Consider the following 18607-nt stretch of genomic DNA (forward strand, 5'->3'; position numbering starts at 1 on the left):
CAGAGAAGTGACTCTGAATTAAGTACTTCAATCTTGCATTCTTAAATATGGTTCATGAAGTGATCTTCACTTATCAATTAAATTATACTTTTTAATGTGTAGTGGGTGCTGGATGCCCAGCACCCACCGAAGCTGCTCAGTCTCTCCTCTTCCCAGCTGGATGGGGGAGAGAAAATATAATGAAGGTTTCATGGGTTGAGATAAGGACTGGAAAAGATCACTCACCAAATACTGTCATGGGGAAAACAGACTTGATTTGGGGATATTGCTGAATTTATTACTAACAAAATCAGAGCAGGATAATGAGAAGTAAAACAAATTTTAAAAACACCTTCCCCTACCTCTCCCTCCTTCTTATCTCTGCCTTCTTCCTCTTCCCTAGCATTGCAGGGAGATGGGGAAATGGGGGTTGCATTCCATTCATCCCATGTTGTTCCTGACATTGCTGGGAGAGAAGTCGTATGTTAAGTATTTCTTGGGAATTTAAAAGTGAGTGACTCGGTTTCACAGTCAAAAATGGAAATGCTATAAAATACTGTGCACTTCTAGTTTCCAGAATAATAGTTAATATATCTGTGGTTTAGGCTGTTTTATTCTGTAGCACGCAAAATGCTTTTTCTTGTGCCTTTTCTCACCCTCCACCCCATTTTTGGCATTTTAAAATACTAGGGCTTATTTTCCCTGGCATTATTTTAGTGATTCATAGGGTGTAGTATGATTTTGATTGCAAAATTAATAGTAATCTAGTTCAGAACAGCTTTACAACGTGAACTTGTAAAAGGAAAAATTATTAATCATTCTGTGTTTTATAGCATAATTTTAAAGGAAAAGTAAAATGCTTTGAGAACATTGCTTTTTCTTGGCTACCAAAAAAAACCACAGGAATAATCAGTATTGGATAAAAGCTTTTCCTACACTGACTGCAAGACATGAATTCATTCAGTGGCAGTGAAAATATGTCTGATTTCAGAGAATACATAATTAGGTTATATTATGGTGTATACTGTGCATATTGTTGAAGAACAGTGCGTCCTTTTGTCCATTAGCAAATTCATTCTACAACATAGGGGTGTATGACCTAACCTGGGGACTCTTTTTTCTTCTTACTTAATGTGCTCTATTCATAAGACTGACTGTATCAGGTAAGACTTCAGAAAGAATTAGAGAAGATTGTCATTCCTTAAGGGCATATAGAAATACTCTAAAAAAGACAATTTCAGAAATCACAGATTTATCAAGGAGTAAAAAAGCAGGAGGAAGCACAGTAAGAGTCTAAGAACCTGCAGCTCCAGAGGAACAGTTAAGAGGAGAAATTGCTGCAAAGCCTGCAGAGCTGCAAGTCAAATTTCACAGGTGATAAAATGGAAGCCTCCTTGCTTCTAGGGGGAACTTCAGAGTTTTTTGCAGTAAAATTACTGAGGGGACAGACATCAGGTCTGAAAGGAAGGGTTCCCTGAGCGAAGAAAAACTACTTGTTTGTAAGCTTTCTTCTGTTTATATTCTGTCTTATCTGGCTGCTTCCAGGTTCACTATTTAAAAAATTTTTTAAAAAATAGTGTAATCTTGAGACTTATTTTGAGGAGCTCACCATAAAGGAAACTTTGAAGCAGATCCACTTTAAAGTTCTGTTGTATATGCATAAATATAAACAAAATTGTCTAGAAATAGATCGTGTAAACTCATGTAACTTTATTATACAGCTGAAGCCTTCATTATTCCCAATTCCCTTTTACACTGAATATTCATCAGAATGCGTGAACAAAAGCAGTCATGTAAAATGAAAAAAAAATTATTACTTCTTTTGTCTTTTAGATTAGTGCTAAATAAAATTTAGGATATAAATTCTTTATATTCTCGTTTTGTTCATTCACTGATTTATGCTAACACCCTCATTTTACTTGTATCAAGATATAATTCGGTAAATGACTGCATTTTACATATTAGTTAAAACATGCCTTTGGATTAACTCCCTTTTCAATTCCATGTATTTTCTTCTGTTAGCTTTTAAATGTTAGTTTTATGGGGTTTGGGGGTTTTTTTGCAAGTACTTTTGATATTTTGTAAGCTGAACTGTGCAACAAAAGAATTTAAGGAAGTTCTCTTTAGGTCTCATAACAAATTGTTAAAAATGTGTTCATTTATTTATGCTAAATAGCCAGTCTGACTTATTCTTTCTTTGAACGTACATACTGGTCTATAGTATGACCATCCTAAAATAACGTTTCCCTCTTGTTTAACAAGGAAGAAGCACTGTTTTAGTATTGTATCTTTACAGTATTAAATAGTTTTCCATTTTTTTTATCCCTTTTATTGAAGACTGAAGTTTTAAGGAAATTAAACTAATGGAGATTTCCTTCCATAATTTAATAGTCAGTTGCTCCAAATATAAAATTAGAATCCACAAAATTCTGAGCATGAGTCTGTCGCAAGGGCATGAGTTCTGGGACAATGGTTCCTGTTATAGGGTTCTGGCCAGAGCACTGTAATTTCCATGGTTTCACTTCTCTTCTAAATCTTTTGAAACTGGAGACATTTTTCTGTGCCTTAACTTTCTTTTTTGTCTTTCTGGGAAGATGCATGGTGGTACTGAATGAGAATACTATTCTAATTAATGAAGTAGACACTGAATAGCTGGATTTGTGTGTTTTATATGCTTATGTTTCAAATTCAAATTAGATAAAAGCTTGCTTTCACAGAATTAAATATATACTGTGTTACTGAAATATAGCATTTAATAATAAAATGGCAGACTTTTATGTCTTTTGATCACCAGTACTTCTCTGTCAGTGCATAGGGAAGGATGCAAGAAAAATTTAAAAAGATAAAAGAAACAGAAAGAAAGCAAAAGACAGTGTTAAAATCATCATATTCTTTAGGGTTTGTATCATTATGCAATATGAAAATATGGGTACAGAGGCAGTGCTTCCAAGACCTGATAAACCTGTTCTGCCATGGAGGGAGTCATTCCGTTTTCTGTTCCATACAGCCACCTATGCTGGGTGACAGCCATGTGTTCCACTTCCATGCCTCAGAGTTCAGATATCCCAAGGCAGACTAGAGCATCCTGCTCTAGACATTCAGTGCTTTTCAGGTTTTGCTTTTGTTTTTAGTAAAGGCCAGATGATGTAAGAGGAAATGTTATGACCAGAGACAATGAAATGTTGTTCTCTGTTGCTTTTCAGTGCTGTTGACATCTGTTGTAGAAGCGATTTGACATACTGTACAAAATAGAATTGTAAATAAGCTATTCTGCCTGTCACAGAGTGCTTGCTGATGGAGCTGTGAGTAGGTGCACAATGAATCATATCCTAAAATAAAGATCCCAATGCACAAAATAGCACATCTATTAAAAAGTGCTTTGCTCCACCCTCCTGTCCAGAATATTAGAGAGTTTAATATAAACCAAAGTATACATTTCTGTATACTTTGCTAAGTATACCAAAGAAAGAAACATTTCTGGTTTGCTTCCCAAGAAAAAGCTAACAATTAACTTCCTCAAGCTAGCAGTGTTTGCACTTCATGCTTAGGAGTATTGCTTGAATTATACCAACAATGCAACAGGACAAAATCATTACAAGTCTGCTTGGATATTTAGTGTTTGGTGGGTTTTTTTCCTCCTTGATATTTAGTTAGGCAACTTCTGCTTTGAGGGTAGTGCTATAGCAAAGTCCCTCTGTTGTATCTTCCAGTCTGCATAAGCTGCAGACTCCAAATTAATCTTTTTAGCTGGACTCTTTGGAAGGGTCTACAAACATGAACTTTCTTGTTTGCTCTTAGAAGATAAATTTATCCCATCTTATCTGTACTCCAAGGCAGCTGTCAGGCTCATCTTTGCACAGAGTGCAGTGGTGAGCACAGAGTACTCATGCAGCTTTTCGCTTGTTGCTTCACTACTTAATCTCTTTAATGGTTCATGCAGAATTATACTCACAGAAATGAAATCTTTTTTAATCAGATTGTGTGCAGATGCAATCCAAGCAGAAGATACCATTTAACACATCCTTCCCCCCAAAAAAACTTAACTAGCCCTCTATGACAATTTGAAACAGTTCTATATGAATTAATTTTGTGTCTATGTGAATCTGAAAAGAGATTGAGTAATGCTAGTGAACAATAAGCGAAAAATATTCTTCTTCTGGACCCACTGAGTGTACTGGGGAAGAAAGGTGACAGAATGCATCAAAAAGTGGCATAGAGAAAAGGGGTGTGGCAGCAAGGAACAGAAGCCTAACAGCTGAAGCAGCGATTGAAACATGGTGAGGGTGATCAGGCAGTAGATCCACAGCCAGCTTTTTGTGCTCACAGATGAAAAAATTCCTAGAAATCAGCCCTGCCATGCACTGACACACGAGCAGTTGGGTACTTACAAGTTCTTTAATTTTCATATTGTCTTGCATAGTACTTTCCAGAGTTTTCTCTTTTAGTTTATTGTTGTACATTCTCTAATGAAGCATAGATATTCCAAGTTTCAAAGTTGTTTTGAACCTCCTTATAGATATCATGTAATGGAAAGGTCCAAGCAGATCTCCCTTAAAGCCTTATATTTGTGGGTCGTATGTTTATATTTTAAAAGGTTCCTATTGGAGTATTTTCCACATTGTAACTCTTTAAAACAATTGCATTTTTATAGATTTAATTGGTGTAAGAGTAACTTTTGAGTGTTTCTGTCTGTTTATATGGGAAATATAATATGCTCAGGTTTAGAAGATTACATCCCATTTTAAATATTCACCATAGCCCTATCTTTAGGAGGAGGCAAGGTCTCAATCTATCAATAAATGAGCAGCTGCCCTACCCCTTAAAAATTTAAAAAGCACATTAAACACAGCCAATTCAAAATGCTCTGGAGGGAAACACTAGAAAAATTATTTCCAACACTTCTTGCTTGATATCACAGTGGAGCCTCTAACATAGTGGGAAGTCAGAACTGGAAAACATCAGTTTTGAAAAGATGATTTTACTTTGTCGTCCTTATTCAAACTCATGAGTAAATAAAATGCCCAAGAAGAAGAACAGAGGATACCTGGACATTTCCCCTCTGTTATTGGTAGTCCAGAGATGTCTGGTAAATAATTACTTTCTGTATTTTCTGGACATTATTAAAATCATTCCCCACTTCAGTTGTTTTAGAATTTCGTTAATTTTTGATTTTGCATTCATACTTTTTTCCCCAAGGTTTCTGCCATTTTATCTTTAAATTTGCTTTTGCTGCACTATTTGACCTTTCTAAACCTTTACCAAAGTATCTTTTAATATTTCATATGTCAAAACTCCTGTTCATAGAATCTTTTAGGTTGAAAAAGATCTCTGCTATCATGAAGAGTTCCACATCTGTACAAGTATTTTAGTTATTTTTCTTGTTTTCCACATAATCACAGTATTTCAGATAAATTCTATTTTCTATACAGGCTAGAATATTCTCGTTTCCTAAATACCCTTTGCTTACCAAATCCTTATCACAGTCTTTAAACATCTCACACACTTGAAAAATATCTGACAGGACCAAATGTCTTCTATGTCCTTTTTAGTTAGATAAATTACTTAAACTGATACCTGATAGTGTCTTCTCCACCACTGTGTTGTTTTGTACTTTGAGCAATAAGCAGATGTTCTTGAAATCTCACAGGCACACACCAAACTTTTGTTTAAAAAAAAAAAAAAAAAAAAAAAAGGGAAGAAAAGTAGAATCGGTTAAAATAGCAGAATGCTGAAACCATAATTTCTGTTGGGTTTTTATCCTGAGATAAGTTTGCAAGTGATTCTAGTTAGTCATTTGCTGGTATGGGTGGATTCTGGCAATGTGGAAGATAACTATGTCTGCTCAGCTACCTTTCCAGGACTAAGTCACCAACCATTGACTTTCAAAATCCAATTGAAAAGGAGGTTGGCAGTTTTGGGGTGAGGAATAGGATATCAGCACTCTTGAACTTTGCAGAAAATTACTTGAGGGAGAGAAAGATTTCGATTTTGTACAAATGCAGTATAACCAACTCCATAATTGAACCTATTGTTCATTATACTAATGGATCGCAATCTTAAAGTTTCAACAGATATATTTTTTATTATTTTGCATAGATTTTGTTAACTGTTTTTCTCATTTACTGCAAACTCTGCTGTCTTGAGCATTTGCAATCCAAACAGCTGTTGGGTGTCCAGCATTTCATTTGTGTCACAGTTCTAAGCTGAGTGATGTTTGGCCTATCATTTTTAAGATATTGTCAGTTAAAGTGAGGAGGGGAAGTTCGTGAATATATCTTTTTTTTTCTCCATACTCAAGCAAAATTTTGCTTTCTCTTTCTTTTCTTTGCATTTAAATAGGAAGACAGCTGTCTTCAGATGGTACAGAACTCACTGACAGTTGCTCTTGCTTCAGTCCTACTTCATGAGAACTTCAGAAGCTACTAACTGAGGTATTTATTTGTTCTTTTCAGTTTTTCAAGTTTTAACTTTGCAGAAATTAGTTATGTGGAAGAGGAAGACCAAGGAGACATCTAGACCAGTGAAGAGAAATCGTATATGGAAAATAGCATGAAGTTCTGTCATAAAGAGAACTACTGATAGGCTCTAATCTTTCAATAGCTAGGCACTATGTTAGTCAATCTTTTTTATATGTTGAGAAATCAAATAATTACAAATATGTCAAAAGAAAACATGTTAAAATGCAGGTAAAACATTGGAGTTTTGAGGATAATATACCCAGTTTTATCTAATCCTCTGATATTCTCCAAGAATGGGCACAAGATTTTGCAGAAAATCCATAGACATAAATACCCAATTACCTAAATAATGAACCTTTCAAAACTGTCCATAATTTATAGGTGTCTTCCTCTAATACTTAGAAGGAATTTCAATTAAAGACAAGATTTGGTATTAACACGACATACAAATGCTTTCCTCACAATTTAGCTTTCATAGAACCCTGAAATTAAATACAAAATAGCTTTTTTAAATATTGATAAATATTTTTTATTGGAAATGTTTGTCATTTTTGGCAGATACCAGTGAATTAATTTCTTTGCAGAGAAAAGAACACCATTTGTATATGTAAACAAAGTCTGATAAAGGATTTATGGCCAGAGAATTCGTGAAGGGAAAAAAGTATGTTGTAAGCCTGTGATCAGTTGGATTTGTGTCAGTCCTAAATTTATGATCTGCAGCTGTTAAATGTGTGATAGGAGCTTCGTCTTCTAAAGCGTGATGACAGTGTGAGCACAAGGCTGAGAAAAGGAACCACAGTGCTTTGAGAAATGAAATTGTCCAAACGTGGGTGATGGTTGCAATGCTTCACATAGCACAAACCTTTTATTCTGCAAATCTTAAAAATGTATGCTTTAATGCCTTTTAAATCGTGGAAAGCTAGCAACACAGATTCTAACATATCTGAGTTTGAGCAAGAAGTCTGCTGGTCAATGTTTGTGTAGGCAGTCTAATGTAAGCAGTGCCAGATGCCAGACTGAGATTCTTTTTCTGCATTTGAGAGCTCAGAGCTTTAATGGTACTGCAAAAAGGCAAAAAAAAATAGATCTTATAACTTCCATAATGTCTGAAATCTGAAAGTATATAATATATGCAACTTTTTTTTTTATATATATATAGCTCCTAGTATTTATGTGTATCTGTGCTTATATCTGTGTTTTAGATACCAAATAGGATTAACTTCTTGGAAAGATTGGTAATTGTTAGTATGGTTCTTGTATAAAATCTATATGTGCTATTATAGGTATATTGCAATAGCTGTATTTCCTTTTTTAAGAGACTTTTCATATGCCAGCCAGTATATATTATAGCTAGAATAATGTTAGCATTAAAATGAAAAGTTTTCAGAAAATGAACTCTTAAAATTCAGTTGAGATGTTCCATACAGATTCAGAAAATAAAGCTGAAGTCTTTTTTGTTCCTAATTTTGCATTGTGTGCTGCTAGCAGCCAGCTCTGATAATGGTTTTCACATGCAGGTTCTGTGGAGTGCTCACATTCTCAGATTTTAATAAAGAAGTTGGTGTTATGTGACAGGTTGAGCGATTTCAGTGCACATTATGGATTGGTTGTGTCTTACAGTGGGGCAGTTCATTTCTGGAGTCAGTGCACAACCGTTTTAGCAGTAGAATTAACCGCTTATGTCACAGATTATAATTAGCTGTGTCTGTGTGCCAGAGCAACAGGATGGAATGCAAAACATAGCCAAACATGTGAACGAATTTTCTTCCAGTGATATTTGGCCAGACCTAAAATATCTTCCACTCCAGATCTGAAAGTAGTGGAAAAGTTAGACAATTCTCTCTTGGAAAGAGACCGGTTGTAGTTTATTCACAAGTCCACATTGTTTCAAATTTCTAAGGTAAGTAATAATTTTTAAAATTTATTTTTATATCTGTATTAAAACATCAGCATGTTAACAAATGAGTTCTTTTTATTTGTTCTTTACTTGTCACATGGTTGTGTTGAGCTTCTCCCCTAAGTTTCTGTGCAGCATTTCAGACTGACTTTGTCCTTATTGAAGGATCATTTTGATCCTTGGCCTAAATTATGTGTTCATTTTTAACTACAATTATTATTTTAGATTCAGATAGTTTATTTATACTTGTTTTTACAATTTAATGTAGTATTAACTTACATAGTTTAAACCTGCACTTCTGTAATATTAAGAAGCTAAATTAGAAATTTTAAGTTCAATAACTTTTAAATCTTTTACAGTATCGTGTTACTGTACTTATATAAATATCTGATTTGCAGTAGTAAACCTCTGACGCTTGTAGCTATAGGTATCTCTCAGTTTATTTATCACATACCAAAAGTTAAATTTAGTCAAGAGTGGATCCATGGTTCTGCTGAACACTTCTTTTTGGCTTGATTGTGTGATAAGAACCTCCCACCTGAGGAATTGTTTCCAAAATTCCATGAAGCGTACTTGAATTAATATAGGGCATATAATTATGTGTGTACAGACCTCCTTTTGCAAGTTTGTAATCTCCTTGAATTTAGATATATTTTCTCTTGGATAATTTAACTGCCTGAGAGAAAATTACCAACTAGGTATCAGTGGATTACTGACTCATTATCAAATGATTTATTGCATGATACTTGGTGTCTTGCCACCAACAGGTGCTTGCACTGCATACTTAATCATGAATCTGAATGAGCACATAAGTTCCTAAAACAGGATATTGCCAAAGTGTAGGAATGTGATTTTAGTGCATCAACACCAGTCAGCTAGGCTCCTTTTACCAAGGTATGGGTGTTTCAACTATATCTGTCTTAAATCTCCTCCTACTCGAGGAGGAGGTGAATCATGTCCTAGAAGTGTCCGTCTATCTCCATTTTCTGTGGAGGGGGCCTAGGTGAGTGTGGCTGGTGTTGTCTGTGTTTGGAGAGATGAATTTTGGCCTGCACAGCCACTTCCAAATGAGTAATCCATTTGAGTGAACTGTAGGAACTTCATACCATAAAGTTCTGGAAGTTTGCCATCAGTTAAGATTTTGGAAGTTTTGTTTGTGATACAGTCACAAATGATGCCTCTTTGGCTGAAATGCATTTTTATTTATCTTCTAAACAAATGTTCTATTAGATACACCCCTCCTTTCTATTATGTAATGAAAAAAAAATGGTCCTAGAATACCACCAAAGGTTAAGAACAACTGCATGGGATTAAATTAAAAATAAAAGGGTCTAAATTAAGCCCAGCATTAGAGGGAACCACTTATAATCTCTTTTCCAAACTTTTATGCTTTTGCTAACAGCATGCAGCTCTTTCCTGGTTGAAAATACAGTGGTTTAAAGATTGTTATATTTTGAGTTTTATTCATAATCATAAGGCACACGAAGTTATATATACAAAGAGCCTCTTGCTTGAATAGCCTCATGAGATTTATTTCCTTCTTGTGGATAGTAATGCCTTGTACATGAAATACAAATCTCAGGTCCTAACCTCTTACTGTTTTTAATTATTTTCATGACTTGGAATTAAGTAAGATGGATTTTCTGTGGACTTACTTCTCAGAGTTGATTGTCTTACATGTTTAACAAGCAGTGACTGGAGGTTTTTTGTAACACCTACAAGGTCTTTTTCTCACATCAGATATTTTATAAGGTCTTCATGCCCATTGTGATCCCACAGTAAAGACATAAACAAAGGTTCTTATTTTCTCTGTTACCTCATTTTCAGAAAGTTTGCAGGAATGTAGTATTTGAGGCATCTGCTTGTCTGGTGAATTTTGTTGAAATTGGCCAGGAAACTCAAAAGCTGTTGAAGGAGGTAGAGAAAATGAATGAGAGGCAGATGATTTAGACATTGACATAAGGTTTGGTTGCTTTTTTATTTATTAAACCAGGCTAAAAGCATCATGGCAGCTTGGATAACAGGTTAATTCAATATCCTGGTCAAATTTTCAGCTCGGGTAATAGTATTCTCACTATTTAATGCATCTTAGCTTTGGCTACCTGGGCCATCTTCTCATTAAACTTTTCTGTATATCTGCCAAAAGCTGTTAAACAGCTGCTGCATTTCATGCCATGGTTGGTTATGTTTCTATGGTGGATGGACTCTGTATAAGACTGTGAAGAGAAAAATAAACTAGAATACATAAATGTTTTTTTAAATGGAATGGGGTATGTACTCAAGTGTTGGATAATGCTGGTGGCAGCCATAAAACACAAGCTTTTCAATAAGGTGTATGTTTGTGTTTGTGGGTATATGTGTCCAGAGGGTTACCTTTAAGAATCACGTATATATGTATTTTCAATAAAGGGATGTAGAGATGGAATCATCTTGTAGTAATGACTGTTAAAACTCTTCAGTTCCTCCTTTTTTATTTGCTGTGCTGTCAGTGCTCTGAGGAGCAGAAGTTTTAGTACCTTTGCTTCACCTTAATTTTTCCAGTATTCCAAGTGTCAGATACTAAGTTTTATACAGACTTTTTGCATCCTTGCCTTATTAGTTGTGGATACTACTGGCTTTCAGAAAAGGCTGACTGTGTCAAGTACAATAGCCTGTTTCACATTAAAGTTTCGCATAGGTCCTACCTTGAATTTCCAAGCTGTTAGACCTTTCTGTGAGAAGCATGCAGGCTCCTGATGGAAGTAGACATGTCTGCAGAGTTCCACTGCACCCAATTCCCTCAGTTTTGAGGGAAAGGATTTTAAGTGAGAGGCAGTAATAATTAAGTAAAAAACAGTCTGGTGACTCCAGACTGCTCTAAGCAGAATAAAATGGAAGAGTTTCTTTACAAATAAGTGCTCTGGAATGGTAGTGAGTCACAGAGCATAGCTGTGGTAATGAACCCTAACCACAGACCAGCCTACGTTAGCAGTGCTGGAGATACCAAGCTCCTTCCAAAGGCCTCTTCCAGTCCAGTTTAAACTGGAATAGATGATTTTCAGAGGTCCATTGCAGCCCAACTTTTTCTAGGATTCTCAGAATTTGTTCAGATTTTCCTGACTGTTCACTTTATTGTTATTATTAATTACCTACTTGTTTTGTTTAGTCACCTGTCTACTAGCTCGTCCTGTCTGCAATGTTTCAGAGCTCATAGAAGAGGACATCACAATTTAATAAATACGTGAGATTGGTAGCTAGCAGTATTCTCAAGCCACATAAAGTTGCTGTAAATTAATGAGAATTATTTGTAATATTTGACTTTTACTTGGAAATACAAGGAAGGAAGTACATGGATTCAGAACTTAAAGCTAAAAATCTGACAGTATTACTTTAATATCAGGATTCCCTATGAGCTGAAAAGCCATGGGAAGATACTTGTACACCTGTCAGAAAAGGTTGCTGTTATTGATTGCCTGAGTGAAAGTTTTCTCAGTAGGGATAATAAAATTATAAGACAGATTTCAGTATGTGAAGGAAGAAGAGGTTGATTTGAGTTTGGCCTGAGTGCCAAGCAAGCGAGTGAGGATGGTGAACAATCCAAAAGCCAGCACTGAAGGCTGAGCAGAGAAGGCAGTGTCACGTTTGTTCCCTCCACGTTCATGTGGCAGTGTCCTGGCAGTCGCTGTGCCTTCGCAGTACACCCCAAGATTTCTATCATGCATTCTGGTGCTGTAAAAAGTCGTGTTTCAGGGCTGAGGTGGTCAGAGTTCACCCAGAGGGTACCCAGAGTGTGTTTTATGAAGTGTAGTTGGGTGCAGCATAGAATTTTACGGAGGTGAGCCAAACCATTTGTAGGGTGGGCAGCAAGACCGAGATAAGACCTGGTGGTCCTGTGCTGCCCATGCTGCTTTTCAAGCCATTTTTCTAGTCTCAAATGCTCAAACAGACCTGATGTAGCCTGTACACCAAAATCTTGCCTAATTTTCAGCCCTACTATTTGGTATAAGAAAAGATTATTTTTTTAGCAACACTTTTCGCCCCTGTAACATTCTACTTCTAGTTTCGTTCTGTTATTGTAAGTATTTCCCACTTAGTGAGAATACTGATCACATCTGCTGAAAACTGTTATTTTGCTTAAACATGGAACTGCATTACAAAATATTTCATTTTGAATTATTTAATGAGTCATCTAATATTATGTTTGATGCATGTGTGGAGATAATGCTTCCAAAAACAGAAAAGCAGTTCTTATATTGACAAAGTTGTGTAAGACTATTAATTGTCATAACAGAGAAAAAAGCATTTCTAAGCTATATCTGACAAAATCACTGTATTTATTTGGGTACCCGCCATTCTTTCTGAATTGGATACTCTGTTGAAATTTGTTAATAACAACTTCCACAATCTGTGGGAGCGCTTGCTTTTTAAATAGATATTCTTATTTAAATAATTTTGCTTTTAGTTAAACATCTGTTGGACTGATAGTATTGTGATTCACCCTTGGTGATTGTTTTAACTGATTTTAGTCACATTTATGGAAGAAAGACCTGTATCCCTTTAGTCATACTGAAAACATATAAAATAGTATTTAAATTCAGAACATTAATATGACTGTCTTCCTGTATCAGAAATCCTAAGGCACCTAGTAACAAATTACTTTAACTCAAGAAAAAAATTTAAAAAATTATGTAGAAATAATCTTTGATTTAGGATTGTTTAGTAAGTGAAGCATATAAATGGCTAGAATGCAAAATAAGGAAAACAAAGGCAGCAGAAAGTAAAATTAATCTGTATTCCTTTACATTATCAAAAGATTCCATCTTTTGGTGCCTTTTCTTTTATTTTTTTTTTCACTTTCTTCAGCATCCCTAGGTACTTCCTCTTTCTCCCCATATTTTACAATCTCCACTTATGCATCTCATGTTCATTTCCTGAGTGTACTCACTGCTTAACCTTTTTCTCTTATCCTCAAGTGTCTACTCACAGTGTTTATTTTACTGTAATTAAAATGTGGAGATTTTTTTACATATCTGATCTCATATTTTGTTAATTCACAGATAAAAAGAAACAAAAACATTTTAAAGACAATTTTCCCTACCAAAAGAAATCTCCACCTTGTGGTAGATGATTTTAAATTTCAGCTGAATTTATCCAGTGTTTTCTTTAAACTGAAAAAATAGATTGATTCTAAAGCTTTGAGGGCACTCTGCTTATGTACACTAGAGGCTGACAAAAATGTCCTTATGCTGAACCTAAGCTTTTTTGAAATGTGATTACCTTCCAGAAATATGTGTGACATTGTTCTTCCACTGCCAAGGAGGGAATCAATCCTAGGCAGAGTTCAGCTGAGTTTAGTTACCCAGTTGGTAGAGAGCACTGCAAACCTGGACTAGGTGAACCTGCAGGCACTAAGATATAGCGTCATTTATCTTTATTTTACCACTAGAAACTTGCGTATTTTTCCAGAATTTGAGTTTAGAAAAGCTTGATTTGCAGCTCTTGGTTCTCTGATAATATCTCAGGCTACAAGAACTGATGAATGGGTCAAGCACTACTGTCCAAATCTGAGGAACAAAGTCTGACTGAAGTTTAAAAAGACAGGTTATACCTGTGCTCTATGAATGTCTTTTCCTTTGTATGGCTAAAGGAAAACTTTAGAAACTTCAGACATACTTTCTGGAGAAGGTAATGTGCTTGTTATTTGATCCAAATAGAAATTGTTTTCCAGTTACTCAAATTAGAATCATTAAAATGAAGAAATCTTTAAAATGAAAAAAATAAATCATACATTTCAGATTATACTATTCGATTTACATCAGTAAATCAACTTTCAACTAAAATTAAGGATTTTAGTAATACCTGTTGATTTCCATTTTGGATTAAGTACTTTGTATGGAAAATTTTACTTTGAAATACAAGGAGTATATATGTTATATCTAATAAGAGATTTACCTTTTTGTTTATTTTGGAATGCCTACATACATAGCAGGTAATTTAGGTTTTGTTGCTGCTTCATTTGTTTTTACAGCTAACTGAAACATCAGCTATGTCTTTCTTAGAGGTTTTAATCCAAGAACTGGTATACTGATTAAAACCAGTATTTATACACTTTTCCGTGTTCTTAATTTTCTGTGTTTCATGCATTGTATTATTGCTTTGTCACAGTTGCTTAGAAAGAAACTTAGAGATGGTTGCTGCCTAAACAGTTTGAGTCAACATCACCAAAAAAGGCTTCTGCAGTACAAGTCTTTTGATGATGTCCTTATGTGTCTAATACACGTTTAAAATAATTGGGTTTTCCCCTGTGTGAGTAAAAATGAGTAATAAAGTTGTTATGACCAGGACTGCAAAGCAACGGGAGCACATCATTTTGTAGTCATTGACATTTAAAATTCACCAGAAAAGGGCAGAGGTTTTAAGTATGTAATGAGACACAGTATACATAGGAAAGCATTTTGCTTCCCCTGCTACTGAAAGGTGAATTTTTGAATCTTCAGTTTAGCTACATGTGACTTGTCAAAAAAGGTACAGTTGTTACTTAACAGATGCAACGTCAAGTTATTCTATCATGTTTTTTTAAAGTATGTATGTGATGAGTTGAATTAGGGAAAGAAGACTTGAGGATTAATTTTCATCTCTAGCCTCTACATCTAGTTCTATTCCTTCTTTGGTGTATGTTTATTTCAATTAAAAAAAAAAAAAAGCACAGAATAGCAGTATAACTCCGTTTTCTACATGAAATCATTTATCAAGGCTAATTAAGCTGCTGTTCAAGGTCCACAACCAACACAGGAAAGCACCACAAAAGGGAGTTATTTTGTAGTTATGCTGAAGTTTACTAAATGAACTGGAAGTATACTTCTCAAGAGGTAACAGCATTCTACCTGGAAGTAGCACTTTCATAAAAGCAGCAGCAAGACAAGGAAAAAAAGGGAAAAGTTATGCCAGTGTGTATATCTTTATGTACTTAAATAGAGCTATTTGTTTTCGCTCTCACTTCTTCCCAGCTCTGACGACATGAAATACTTTTCCTGCAAACAACACTGAGGATAATGTTAAAGGGCTTTTGCTAAAAGCCCCCTAAAAACAGGACTTGCTTTAGGAGCACTATTTGTATAAGATATATTTTGGCCTTGCTGCTGGTAATCACTGTGGTATGATAGGAAACCTCTTCTATCACACACATAGAAAATAACAATAATTTAAAAAGTATTTTTAAAGATAAAAATATGCAATTGCTTTTTTAAAAAGTATCTAAATGTATTCTTTGTATGGTAAACATACATACAAGATTATGAAAGCAGAGATTTTTTTCTTAATTTGCCTCCATCAGAGGGATTGCTTTCATTTTCTTCACATTTATTTGGAATTTCAGGTCTTTTGATGTGTTTTCAATGACCCCAACAAAGATTATTTTCCCATTCCTTCCCACGTTAGCTTTGTAGTTCTGGTCATTGTGTCACACTTCTAAGTGCAACAAATAACCAGAAAAAGCATGACAAATGACAGCAAATTTTTTTTTTTAATGTATGTGTACAAGTGTTTTGGGATTTCTGGTGTTGTCTCCTGTGAAAGAAAATTGAAGGCCACAAAACTATTCTTATTTACATTTAATGGTGCTTAAGAAATGAAATTTTGAACACAGATTTTCCTAATTTTTGCTGCAGCTCAGACTAACTAGCTACCACATCTTGTCTGCAGAGTTTAACTTCAGTGAGTGTGAAAGTAAAACTTTGTGGTTCTTTCTTTTCTTCTTATACTGTACTTTGATGATAAAGGAGGAATTAAAAGTAATTGAGAGCATCCAAGTTGTACAGTAACAATACTGAGCAAATAAATCTAATTTAGAACAACAATTTAAATGGCAATACAAAGACGTGGGATGTATCTGTTTTGTCAGATAGTCAAATAAACTTTTCTCTTAATGTCCACCACACCCAGAGACATTAAAACCACTCTAAAGGAGCTAGAATTCTGTTTAATCACCTAGGTTAAGAATAGTACTCCTGACCTGTTATAATAAAAGTTTGAATGTGATGACTTAAAGGAGGTTCTTAGATGTTATTTCCAAATAAGTAGTATGCTAAATAAGTACTCCAATTTATCAAAATTTTCACACTTGGAAGAAAAACAAAATTATTTTAAAATTTAATTTGTTTGTAAAAGCTGTATAAAATATTACTCTGTGAATGGTACTGTCTATTGATATTTCATTCTGGTTGAATTTTCTTTTTTTTTAAATTAAACTGACAGAATTCAACTTAGTGTTGTTCACCTCGGAGTTGCTACCCATCCCACTGCCCCATCTTTCTTGACTTTGCAGTCAAATTTGAGTATGATAAAATAAAGGCATAGAGGTTTTCAAGGTAATTAAGTTTTTTCAAGTTTAGTGAAAGTGTCTTGTGAGATAATGCCCTCATCAGAGGAAAGCTCTGTCATGGTGCATTCTGTTGGCATGTGAATAATATCTACTGGATCAGAATACAAAATTGAAGCTAGCTAGTGCTGATGTGTGTTATATTGGGCTCAGGAAATTTTTATAAAACACATGGCTAGAGCAAAAATAATGAGATTACAGCACTGATTTGAGTACTTAACCAAATATTCAGATCTGTACAGAACTAGGCCTCATCACTACTTCTGGTTATAGTACAAATTGTTAATTAGGCTTTCACTGTTACTTTGCTGCTTTTAAAGGATTTTTAGACACAACTGAAAGCAACAGCAAACATACATAGGTCCTGTACCCTAGTCACTTTTTATTCCCTCTGTTCTTTGCTGCTAACTTTAGTTTCATCTTTGCTGCTGATTTAAGTGCTGTGCATAAACTGGGCTTTGAGTCTGCCCTTTCTTTCTCAGCCCTTCTCCCAGATGAAACAGGTACCTCCCAACACAAATCCTGAGTTTGTTTCAGAATGTTGTTGCTGTGTTCATAAAAGATGTCCTATATGTTCGAGTACCATGTGTGACCTGCTTCATGGTCAGAGGTAGTGAGGACCAGTCCCTCATGTCTTTGTAACATCTAAGAATTCCTGTGTTGGGACACTGAGGTATCACAAGTCAACGTTGGTAGGTGTTAAATTAGTATTTAGACCATAGAGACAGACATTCTGCTTTGTGGTACTTCCTGAATGACTTTGTATGTACCTAGATATATGTGGATCACTGTCTTGATAGTGATTTTATTTTCTCTCCATGGATTTTAACAAAATGGTCAGAGAAGGTAGACTTGAATATCTTCCTCAACAGAAGATGTGCAGAGTTGGATAACTTCTAACAGTCATTTACCATTGGTATTAAAAATTATTAAATACTGTGAATAATACTTTCAGTGATTGATGCTGCAAGTATCTAACCTGACACTTTAGAAGAGCATTTGGAGGTGTGTTCTTGCAGTCATATGTATTAATTCAATTCCTTTGTGGGTTAGGGTTTTTTTTATTGACTTGTATTTGTTTTTTAATGCTAATACTATACATTTGAGTACTGGATATACACAGAAGATTTATATTTTGAGTGTCTGAACAGAGATATTGAAAAGAAAATTCTGAGGAGTTAACATCCATGTTCCCCACTGAGGAGGTCTGGGAAATTTCTCTTGATACCTTTTCATTCTGGAGGATGGCTCTGAAGAAATGTCCCAAATGAGAAAAAATCATTAGAAGATATTTTGGGACAAATCAATAAAAATTATAATAATGATCTTTATGTCATCAGTACCAGATGTTACTCTTTTATGTTCAGAAGGCATGAAGTTCTTCACGTGTTTTTCTGATAAAAGAAGCAAGACAGCACCAGACATGGCTTCATCTTAATTTTTGGCCCCAAGAACTTCCAGGATATTTAGGTATTGCTAAGTGCATAATTTTAGCTTTACTACCACAATATATCCCCACTGTCCATTCCTCCAAGAGCTTGAGTACAGCGTAGAATAGTGATGAGAAACACAAATCTTCAAATATTATGCAATTCCTATTAATTTTTATATGCAAGCAGGAAGAATTTTGTCATTGTCAGAGAATACCCCCAGGCAGATTATCCCTGTCTTCATATTTTGAATAAACAAAAAGAGCACAATAATGTCCGTTTAAGCCAAAATGTAACTTCTGTCGTGTTTAGAAATGGTTATAAAGGGATTGTAAAGGAAGAGCCACTTATGAATAAGTGGAGAATAGAATAGGCAAACAGAGACTATCAGATGTTTGGAAGCAATTGGGGAAGAATGTTATAAGTTTACAGCCATCGAACAGAATAATTTCTGATAAGCTTAGAACTTCCAAAGGCATTGTGGACA

The 18607-nt window shown here is 34.9% G+C and overlaps 1 protein-coding gene across 4 annotated transcripts in view; it reads left to right on the plus strand.

Annotated features, from left to right (window-relative positions):
* The window catches only part of SGCG (sarcoglycan gamma), a 104036-nt gene that overhangs the window by 24693 nt on the left and 60736 nt on the right, over window positions 1-18607 (plus strand). For 2 of the 4 annotated variants that reach the window (XM_014879659.2, XM_088159494.1), the window contains exons 2-3: window positions 6319-6410; window positions 8209-8337. The gene's annotated coding sequence lies outside the window, so the exon portion shown is untranslated. The remainder of the gene's footprint in view (window positions 1-6318; window positions 6411-8208; window positions 8338-18607) is intronic. The other 2 variants (XM_014879658.2, XM_014879660.2) reach the window with 1 other exon arrangement.

Source organism: Sturnus vulgaris, chromosome 2, assembly GCF_052056855.1.
Source record: "Sturnus vulgaris isolate bStuVul1 chromosome 2, bStuVul1.hap1, whole genome shotgun sequence".
In the NCBI taxonomy this organism is placed as follows: Eukaryota; Metazoa; Chordata; class Aves; order Passeriformes; family Sturnidae; genus Sturnus; species Sturnus vulgaris.